The sequence below is a fragment of the Ixodes scapularis genome, unplaced genomic scaffold (genome assembly GCF_016920785.2).
Source record: "Ixodes scapularis isolate PalLabHiFi unplaced genomic scaffold, ASM1692078v2 PGA_scaffold1__304_contigs__length_218370807, whole genome shotgun sequence".
In the NCBI taxonomy this organism is placed as follows: Eukaryota; Metazoa; Arthropoda; class Arachnida; order Ixodida; family Ixodidae; genus Ixodes; species Ixodes scapularis.
The window spans coordinates 192,225,251-192,236,392 of NW_024609846.1; the positions used below are offsets into that span (position 1 = coordinate 192,225,251).

At 48.9% G+C, this 11,142-nt stretch overlaps 1 pseudogene; it reads right to left on the reverse strand.

Annotated features, from left to right (window-relative positions):
• Positions 1 to 236: 236 nt before the first annotated feature.
• On the reverse strand, positions 237 to 2,046 carry LOC121835890 (annotated as a pseudogene).
• Positions 2,047 to 11,142: the final 9,096 nt, after the last annotated feature.

Consider the following 11,142-nt stretch of genomic DNA (forward strand, 5'->3'; position numbering starts at 1 on the left):
CCGGCATAAGTCGTGACGAGGCTCGGTTCCTGGCTTCTGTAGCCGCTCAGTCCAGGGACGGTGTTGAGGTGGCGTAGATGCTCATGCCTCCGCTGTTCCCTTTACACCGTGCGTAGCGGCGGGTTCTGGTTCAGGTCGTCGATACCGGGACACAGCCGGTCAGATCCTTCAAGCAGCTGCCGAACGTCGAGGCTCGTGCTCTTCAGGCACCTTTTTCGCACCCGTCACTTCGTCCTTCACGTTCTTCCTTCCACAAAACCATGACAGGGATGCTGGAAGCTTCGGAGGTGTAGACACTGGCTTAACTGGAAGGTGTGCGTGTAGAGCGAGGCTTGCCTCTGCTGGAGGTGAACGCCGTTCAGTCCACTCTTCCTCCAGTGCAATTGACGAGGCGTCCAGCTTCGGGTTGTGGCTGATTTTAATGCCATTGACCTGGGTATCAGTGTGTGTGAGGACAACGGTGGAGGTTGTTCGGCCATACTAGCGGAAGCCTCACCGGTGTCACCGGTCTCGGTATATAAGGAAGACCGTATTGCTACGCTCATTCGTATGTCGAGCGCCATGACTGCGTCCATGACCAACAAAGAGGTTCCGCGGTCTGCGATATAAAGCAGAAGTTGCGCGTGCCGTTCTCTGAATGTCACAATCGCTTTGGAAGCTCCAAGGTTTCGTATGGGCTGACGAGTGTACTTCAACAGTGTGACTTGTGGAGAAACCACGCGGGCGTCACTTGCAAACCATTGCGTGAACGTGGTCTTATTCATTATTAGCGATACAAATAACCGGGTGTCAAGAAGAAACTTCACTGGCGTTCCAAAGACCTTGCCACAAATGTAGATTCTCGCCTTCAAGGATTCACTAATGTGACATACAATGTGGGGGTCGCAATTGTCGTTGTCGTGGGCATCGCAATCTGAGAGGACTTCCTCCACTTGCCTGCGTTGTGATCGGTGACGATCTCGACGTATACTCCAACGTACACGGCAAAGATGACCCTGGCGACCACAGTTGTAGCAATATTTTCTTCTTGCGGGACAGGTGTCGTAGCTATGGCATTTGTGTGGGCCATTCCAACAATTTGTACAGAAGTGTGTCCGACGGAAATCTTCTTGCTGTCGTGAAGCCTGTAGGTTTTGGGAAGCGTCTCATGGGAGGTGGAACTGTATTTTGGAGTCCCGACGATGCTCGGACGCCTGTTCATGTGGTTGCTGTATGCAGGAATACGGGTTTCGCCCGCTACCTCCGCAGATCACGCATGGTTCCAAACAACGTGCTGTGTACGTGTCTCTTGAGATGGCACCCGGCCTTGCAAAGGGTTGTGATGATGCCCTCTGTGGAGATGTTGGCGATGGCTCATAATATGAGCCATCGCCGACATCGCTGTGGAAAACTGCTCTGATGTGGAGTCTGCCGGAGTGTCCTTCCAGGAGAATGCCCTTGGCACCCTTTTGGACTGCCTCTCACCAGGTAGGCTCCGGGCTTTGACGCGGCTCTCCGCTGTCTGTGTAACTTGGCAGGTCTGCCCACTGGATGCTGACGCGGTGACGTAAGCCCATTCACAAACTTCGCGTTGTGACCGTTTAAGGTTTATTATGGTTGCATTACTACGTCGAACGTAAGAGATGCATGAAGGACCATTTGTTCTTTAATTTTCGTTGATGCTACCCCAATCATGAACTGCTTCCGGATGCCATCTTGCGTTGGACTTGTTCTCGTAGCCTGGACGATTAACGTCCATAATGCGGACAGAAAATCGTAAAGAGACTCGTCTTTTTTTTTTTTTTGTCTACGCAAATGGGACTGAATTTCCTGCAGCGTCACATTTGTCGGCTACGAGAATTCGGCTTCCAGCAACTTCATGGTCTCTTTGTAGACATCAGGAGTAGTGCTTACAGTTTGCTCGCCACCTGCTGCTGCTAACGGTGCTGATGCCTGTTCAACAGCAGGTTCAGGCGTTGGTAGTGAGTCACAAAACTGCTGGCCGGCCTCGCCGAGGCAGTTCAGCAGCACCGCTTGACGCCGTTCTGCAGGATACTCTCGGGCGCCCGTTGCCAGCAAATAACGCTCGAATATTTTGATCCACCGCTCCCATGGAATGGCAGAGTTCACAACGTTGCCAAGAATTCCGAGGGAGCTTTGCCGCCCGAAACCATGATGATGCCAGGTGGCTTTTCAGCAGCCCGCGTTCCGTTCGAAATGGTCGCCATCGTGATTTAAATCGTGCGAAAAGATGGTTCCACCGGAAAACGCAAAAAAACTGTCCAATACAGAGGGTACCGTTGAGGTCAGGCTGTAGTCGTCCCTGAGGCTCAGTCCAGGCAGAAAAAGCTTGTTTTAACCCTCGTTGCCAAATAATGTAGCGTTAAGCGGTTCGTGGACCGCTATAAGAGCAACACCATCGCGGGCAGAGTCTCGTAAGTAACTGCTTTATTCGGACAGAACACAGAAGAGGAAAAGAAAGAAGATATATTAAAGACTGTGGGAGCGAGAGTCTGCCACAACGGCCAGAGGCCGCTGCCGGCCGCCCAAACTGGAGAACATCTGAGGCGCGCAACAGCGCACGTGGGACAGGCGCAGAAGCCTACAAAAGAGGGCACACGCCCACAGAAGCGGGGAGACGGACCGTGGTCACGGAGCCGTGCAGTTCGAACGCTCCGGCAATGTTTCAAGTTGATACTAACAACCCATTCCAGTTACTCTAATAAATGTAGTTTCTCGTTATGGAAACCCCGGCTTCGTGTTGTTCCTCCCGGATGGGCATGCAGAAAGGCCACCCTACCACAAGACCAACGCGATAGATCGGACAACACAAAGAGGCGAAAGATAAACACAGTAGGACACAACACCACTGGGATAACCAAATAAACCTCGTTGTGTTTGTTTTAGAATAATTATCCCCGAAGAAGGGAAACATTTGCTGTTGTAAGTTTGAATGGATATGTTCAGCGATAACCTTGGCTATTCTGCAGTACCTTGTGAACATATTTTTATCGTCTAGCAGGCGGTGTTTTGCCGTCAACATCGCAGGCGCGAACTGAAACCAGACTGGTAACTTGAGCCGTACACGTTCCAATTCAAAATTTACTTAATACCATTACTTGGTGCTCCATCGACAAGTAACGAAAATATTTACTCGTTCCTTAACTCAACAAATAACAAAATTATTGCTTCGTTACCGAGACAAGAACGAAGAAACATGTTACTTTTACCGCGTTATGTAGCAGACTATATAAAAGCTCCCTAGAAGTTGGCGTGTCTCATGTTTTTTGTTGTTTGTTAGCTCACGAGTGTAAAAGACTACCAACATGTGTACCCAAAACTTTAGATTCAGTGCATATTTCCATACTTGAACGAAAACGGCAGTAACAAGATGTCGGCCTGAAACTCCCTCCTTAATTACTGGTAATGTTTTAGGGGTAGCAAGGGGCCTTCATCACGGGCTAAACCTTCCATTTCAACGTGCACTTCTGTGCTTTGGATGGTTTGACCCTCTGGACGCAGCCATTTACTCGTTTGGAGAATCCTCCGAATAATAGGAAGTTAGTCACCAAGAAATGAAGGCAGACGTTTAACGCCTGCGCATTCTTCTCCGCTATTAGTACGTCCTTTTTCTAAATTCAGTATTGCCACCTCAATCACTATAATCAACTAAGTGCATATCCTATGTACATGCTACTGGCTACGTTTTGATGGCTGACGAAGGAATAATTAAAATACATTAATCGATACGGAGTATGAACATTCCAGATGTTAGTTAGCTGTATTGATATACGATGTCAGCGTAACAAGTACTCATTGCAGGGTGTCACGTGACTCCTTCAAGTGCTCGACTTTGGCACAACCCAGACAGCATATGACAACAAAATGGGGTGAATATTATCATGAGATTTATTCAAGTAAGGTCCTCGTCTAGAGTAGTAGTTTTTTGACGCTATCAAGGCTGAAACGAATTGAGGAAGAACTCTACAGGGAAGAGCACCGTGCTTTTCTTGCATCAGCTGCTTACGAATGGATGCTCAGTTTCAATTCTATTAGCAAACACAACTTTGGACTGACATCTGAGTCAATAGACGGCACTGAATTTCTGGAATGGTATATCGTCTCGACTTCTGTGTCATTTTTGTATGGTGACTATGATAATCTAAAATTTTCATTTCTTAGTGAAAGGTCAGCCCGGGTGTTACACTTCTTGCCGTTTTTACTACAGTGTAATCTTAGACATCATACGAACTTCTGGCTGTCATATTTCTAATTATACGCAAATAAACGCATACAGATAATTTTATATGTATAAGCTTTGTTAAAAGGTTCTAAGTATTGTCCTGAAAATAGCTTGATGCCGTCGACCACCATTAGAAATAAAAAAAAAACACAATAATAATGCTGAAAGCTTACCGAAGAGAGCGGGTTTCGTCATCAGTATCAAGCCTGAGATGAAGCCAACAGCCCCCATCGTCATTGGCAGAGAGTATTCCCTGAAGTCTTTCAGAAGTAAAATAGGTGGCAGAGATGCGATGAGTCCTTCACTCAGACCGAGAATCAGCGACGAGAGTAAAAAAGATTCAAAGGAGGAAGACGACGCCAGCGCTTCACAGGCGACTGCCGTCCCCAGGAAACTCACCGCCATCAGTGTTTCCAAACGCACGTATTCGCGATCCAAAGCGAATGCCGCGACGCACCTGAGCGCGAAGTCTCCGGCTGTGTGAACATGCTGGAGGTAGATACCTCGAGCAGGAGGTACTCCTCTATCTTGAGCCAGGTCCACGTGAACAACGACGAAAGTCACAATGACATACAGCTGAACCGCAACCGAAAGGGCGTCGACTAAAAACTTGACTGTGAAAATAAAATTCAGATTATGTTTTAAACAGGAAGGCTTCACTCTTTTAGAAACGAGATTTCGGTGGTTTGAACTCGATTGTAGAGCTTGTGGTGCGGCAGCCGTCTCTTCGTTTGTTGGTTTGTTTGAATATTGACTGCAAAATGTTCCGCATTCTAGAGGGGGTTCTACAACCTTTGTCAACGATGACTGCGTTACTTCGCTTCTTGAATAGTCGCCCAACTCCTGAGGCTCACATGAAGATAACGTAGAACGCTGACATCTTGATAGCCAAGGTGGACTTCTGAGAATAATTACCGCTGGAAGAGTGTTTAACGTCATCGCTCCAAGGAACAGAAACGCTTCCAACGTTCCGTACATGGTGATCCAATAACTGACTAGCTGCGGTATAAAGAAAACGCTGACTCCTGTTGAACTGAGTGTCAACGAGCAGGCAGTTGCTTGCCACCTTTTGAAGTGTTGACACAAGATGGTGAGAGTGCTCATTGCAATTCCCGTCAAGGATCCTCCTGAAATAAGAAAAACTTTCCTGAGTACGAAACAGAAGTATTGGCATGCACATATTGCGTCTTCAAAACATAGCGGGATATCTGTAGGGGTGAAACTCAAAATACAAGCTGAAGATCAAGAAAAGTATTAGGCATACACAAACTTATTAGGATCTTGTAGAACACCACTAAAACAGGATGCTGCATACCTACCTTTTAGCTGTTAAATTTTATAAGCTTCGGTTGGGGTCAGTTTATCTTTGAGGGCAGCTAAGTATACATTGTTCGCTAATTTAGCCGGAAAATTGACGCTAAATTAGCGGGAAACGTTCCTCGCTAAATTTAGCTGGGAAATTGACGACGCACGCCATCAGCACCGGTTCAGTTTCCTCGCTAAATTTAGCAAGAAACATGACGTCACATGAATTCGCATCACGTCACCCATGAACAAATGCAGTTTCTCCGCTAGATTTAGTGGCTAAATTGACGAGGAGGACGAAAAGAGAAGACGGGAAGGGGGAAGAGAAGAGGAGGAAGAGAAGAAGGAGGGGAGGAGGAGGAAAGGAGAGGATGAGAAGGGGAGGACGAGGAGAGGAAAAGGGGACGGTACACAGGAAGAGAGCTGCACTCTAGCTTCAAATTGCAGATATTTGGAAACGCCTAATATTTTTTTAGTGAGTAGCTCTTAGCCGTCTGTTTCAGGGTTTCGCGGCTTCGCCATCGGCGTCGGCGTAACCGCGCTAAATTTAGCGGGAACATTGGCGTCACGTGACCACAACACCAACCCAATTCCCCGGAAAGTTTAGCGCGGAAAATGACATCACAATGAACAAATTCAGTTTGTCCGCTTGACGAGGAGGTGGAAAGGAGGAAGAGGGAAGGAGGACGAAAAGAAGAGGAGGAGAGGAGGAGGGGAGGAGGAAAGGAGGAGAAGTGGGAGGAGGAGGAAATGAGAAGACGAGGAGGAGAAAGGAGGAGGGGCATTCAATTCCTTCCCCTCCGTACCCTTCCCTCCTCCTCCGCAAAAGCTGTGCTCTATTTTCGTATTCCAGAGATTTGTAAACGTCTAATTTTTTCAGAGCGCAGCTCTTAATCGCCCGTTTCCAGGTTTCGCGTCGTCGCCATCGGCGTCGGCGTAACCGCGCTAAATTTAGCGGGAACATTCGCGTCACGTGACCACAACACCAATTCAGTTCTCCGCTAAATTTAGCGGGAAAAATTACGTCACATGACTTGCGTCACGCCACCTATGAACAAATTAAGTTTGTCCGCCAGCTATAGCGGGAAAATTGACGTCACGTGACCTCAATAGCAATTTAATTCCCGCTAAATTTAGCGGGAAAAATTGACGTCACGTGACTTCTACACCATTTCAGTGTCCCTGCTAAGTTTAGCTGGGAAAATGACGTCACATGACTTGGTGTCACGTCATTTATGAATAAATTCAATTTCTCCGCTAAATCTAGTGAGAAAATTGACGTCACCTGACATAAACAGCAATTTAATTCTCCGCTAAATTTAGCGACAATATTGACGTCACGTGACTTGAACACCAATTCAATTTCACCACTACATTTAGTGGGGAAAATGACGTCATATGACTTTCTGTCACGTCACCAAGGAACAAATTCAGTTTCGCAGTTAGGTTTAGCGGGAAAATTGATGTCACGTGACCTCAACAGCAGCTCAATTTCCCGCTGAATTTAGCGGGAAAGTTTACCTCACGTGACCTGAACACCATTTTAGTTTCCCCGTGAAATTTAGCGGGCGAAAGGACGTCACATGACTTGGTGTCTCGACACCTATGAAAAAATTCGGTTTCTCCGCTAGATTTAGCGGGAAAAGTCACGTCACGTGCGGAGGAGGAGGAGGAAGGGATGGTACAGAGGAGGAGGGGGAGGGGAGAGGAGGACGAGGGGAGGAGAATGAGAGACGAGGAAGAAAAAGAGGAAGGAAGAGGGGAGGAGGAAATTATGGGAGGACAAGGAGCAGAGGAAGAAGGCAGGAGGAGGGGAGGAGGAGCATACCCTCTCCTCCGTACCCTCCCCTATTCCTTCTCGAGAGCTGTGCTCTAATTTCGCGTTATAGAGATTTGTAAACGTCTTTAATTTTTCGCCTCATAGTTATTCAAAATGTATAGCTTTTAAATACACTGAAAAGTTGATCTCGAGTTTATGCGCATTTTATATTTTTATAACTTACATAATTTCATTTCATTTCATTTATTATCTCTTAGAGGCCCCGCCAGGGGCATTACATAAGGGCTTTTGACGTGTGCAAGATATTTAAGCAATTGTAAAAGAGGTGACGGAGAATTTGGACCAGCTCCATTTGCGGTTGCACGCTCACTCAGTGTTTTGTGGCATACCGAATTCTCATTGCATGTTTAGTTTTAATTTTGAAAGCTCACACAAGCGAAGGTGCTATTTAATTCGAGCGCGTTCTTTCACGAATACTCAAAAAACTAAAAAATAAAAACATTAAAAACGTACACGGACGACCACAATCTTTCTTTTTATTATCAAGGAAGTTTCATTCTGGTGACAAAAATCCACGCTCCACTTGAAATGTTTACACAGTTAAGGGGGGAGGAAAAAAAATGGAGGATTGGAATGACAAACCGAAGGAAAGGGATGGAGGAGGAGGGCGAAGTTCTGTGTCAAGGTGACCTCTGTCCCTTCTAAGTTGAGTTTCGTGATTTTTCCTCCTCTGGCCAAAGGAATTCTCTTTCCCGCCTTGATAATGTTAGGGAAGCCGATGGGACAATTATTCTTGCGTTCACAATGATGAAAGCCTCGATGATTTCGCGTCCGCTGCGTTGACGGTGAGTTGCTTAGATTTTGAAAAAAAAAGTGTGGTCGTCCGTGTATGTCCCGAATGATTTTTAATGCGAAAGCATTAACTGGTCTCATGGAGTGAGCTGACGTCACCAGCTTCAAGCGCGAAAACGGCTCCTAGTTTCTGCGATCTTGTCTTCACTTCCACTGGCTGGCGCGCGTCGATAGGCTCACATTGGCCGCTGCGTCATGGCCTCTGAGATCCCGAAGCACGAGCGCGCTAGTACGTAGCAGACGACAAAGGGAGCGTGTTGTGGTAGGGGTCGCTACTATTAGGTTTTATATATATGAGAGAGTAAAGAGGCAGACGAAGTTACTTGTTTCGTTCCACCCGGACCAGGCGCGTGTGTGTGTTCGTTCCTCTCTGGCCTCGACGGTCGCCGGTCTCTACATGGTGTCAGAAGTGGGCGGCTAGCGCCTTTTCTCTTTTCAAGCGCCAGCTCCAGCCTCGGAGGAGACCGCCATGGCCGAAGGGGAGGGCGCCGCCGCCGGTCCGGGAGCGTTGCCAGTTGGTGCACTCAATTTACGAGCACCGCCCCAGTTTGACTTCAGCAACCCCGGAAAATGGAAACAGTGGCATCAGCAGTTTGATGACTACGTCTACGCGTCAGGACTCTACGCCGCCAGCGACAAAGTCCGTGTTCGGACCCTACTATACTCCATGGGGCCGCAAGCGCGGGACGTTCCGACTTCGTTACACGTCGACGATTCAGACTTCGACAACTACGATCTCATCGCTGAGAAGTTCAACGCGTACTTCGTTCACCCAGTGAATGAGCTCTACGAGAGCGCACGCTTCCACAGACGGTTGCAGCAAGCGGGTGAGTCAGCTGACTCCTTTTTTACGACGCTCAGCAACATGGCAAAAAAATGTAACTACCCGTCGCGAGAAGTCGAGGAGCGGCTCATTCGCGACCGTTTTGTGGTGGGCTTGCGAGACACAAAGCTGTCGGACAGACTGTGCCGAAACACGAAGCTTACGTTGGACGAAGCGCTCATTCAAGTTCGCCAATACGAGGACGCAGAGAGGGAACGGAAGCTGCGGGACTCGTTGGCATCTACAGCCATGGCAGCTTCAGCTGAAGCGAAAGCGTTAAACATTGACGCAGCAAAAGTTGCGAAGAACCGCCTGCCAAGGCCGAAGCAAGCAAGCGGTGACGCAGCGAGAGCATCTTCATGCGGCTTTTGCGGACGTTCTCCGCATCCGCGCTCAGAGTGCCCTGCTAACCGTGTGCAATGCAACAAGTGCCACAAGAAGGGCCACTTCGCAGCTGTCTGCCGCGCCAAGAATAAGTTGGCTTCGCTGGAGCTTGGTGCCGTCCGTTGTCCGTCCAAGGCTAGAGCGAAGTTTGTAGACGTGAAGGTCAACGACGTACTGCTGAGCTTCAAGGTTGACAGCGGAGCGGAGGTCACCGTCATCCCCAGTACGTTTTCGGGGATACCAGCTCGCCTGGAGCCTCCAGAAGGGGAGTTGACAGGACCCGCCGGTCAACCGTTGGACGTGCTAGGAACGTTCGTCGCGGCCTTGGAATGGAAAACCAAGCGCGTCAAACAGAAGCTCTACGTTGTGCGTTCGCAAGTTGTTCCCTTGTTGGGATTTCCGGCAATTCAGGCGTTGGGCGTGGTCAAGTTTGTGGATCACCTTCCGGAGTCTTCTACCGAAAACAGTCCTACCGAGCTCGACGGGACTTTGTCAACACAGCTCTTTCAGGGACTCGGAGAACTTCGGGAGCAGTACACAATTCGTCTTCAGCAGAACGCGGTACCGTACTCGCTGCACGTTCCGCGAAGGGTCCCCATCCCACTACGCGCTGTCGTAAAGTCTGAACTAGACAAGATGGAGGCCCAAGGGGTAATCCGAAGAGTAACCAAACCGACACCGTGGTGCGCAGGCATGGTAGTGGTGCCGAAAGCTTCGGGAAGCTACCGCATATGCGTGGACCTGACTCGACTGAACCGGGCAGTGCTTCGTGAACGTCACATCCTGCCGACAGTGGATCAAGTGCTTGGACTTCTGGGCGAGGCGCGAGTCTTCACCAAGCTCGACGCCACCTCAAGTTTTCACCAAGTGAAGCTGTCAAGTGAGTCCCAGGAACTTACAACGTTCATTACCCCGTTCGGACGGTTCTGCTTTTGTCGGTTACCTTTCGGGATTACCTCTGCGCCGGAATATTTTCAACGCCAGATGTCGTACATTCTGGAGGGCCAAGATGGAGTTGTCAATATGATTGATGATATTCTCGTTTTTGGCCGAGATGTCGTGGAACACGACAAGCGTCTCACAGAGGTTCTCGACCGCTTAAAGAAAGCAGGTCTGACTCTGAACAGGTCCAAGTGCAAGTTTGGCGTCACCAGTGTAAAGTTCCTTGGCGTGGTCGTCAGCCAGAATGGCATTATGCCAGACCCTGAGAAGGTGGAGGCTGTACAGCACATGGAGCCACCGGTCGACGTCGGAGGTGTCCGTAGACTGTTAGGCATGGTCAACCACGTAGGTAGGTTTTTGCCACATCTGTCTGCCGTCACGGCACCTATTCGAGAATTGCTGAGCAAGAAGAGTGCGTGGGTCTGGGGACCAAACCAGCAGGCTGCCTTTCTCAAGTTGAAGACTATGCTCTCTTCAGACATTTGTATGGCTTGTTACAATCCGGAGCACCCGACCATAGTGTCTGCTGACTCCAGCTCTTTCGGTCTTGGTGCAGTCCTGCTCCAGGATCAACCGTCTGGCGAGCGTCGGGCGGTGGCTTTTGCTTCACGGTCACTTAGTGCGACCGAGCAGAGGTACAGCCAGACCGAAAAGGAGACTTTGGCAGTCACATGGGCCGTGTGTCGCTTCGATGAGTACGTCCGGGGACTGCGGTTTACAGTGGAAACCGATCACCAGCCCTTGACTGCGTTGCTTGGCGACATGGACGTAGACCTTCTTCCTCCACGAGTTCAGCGACTGAGGATAAAGTTGATGCGGTATCAGTACCAGATT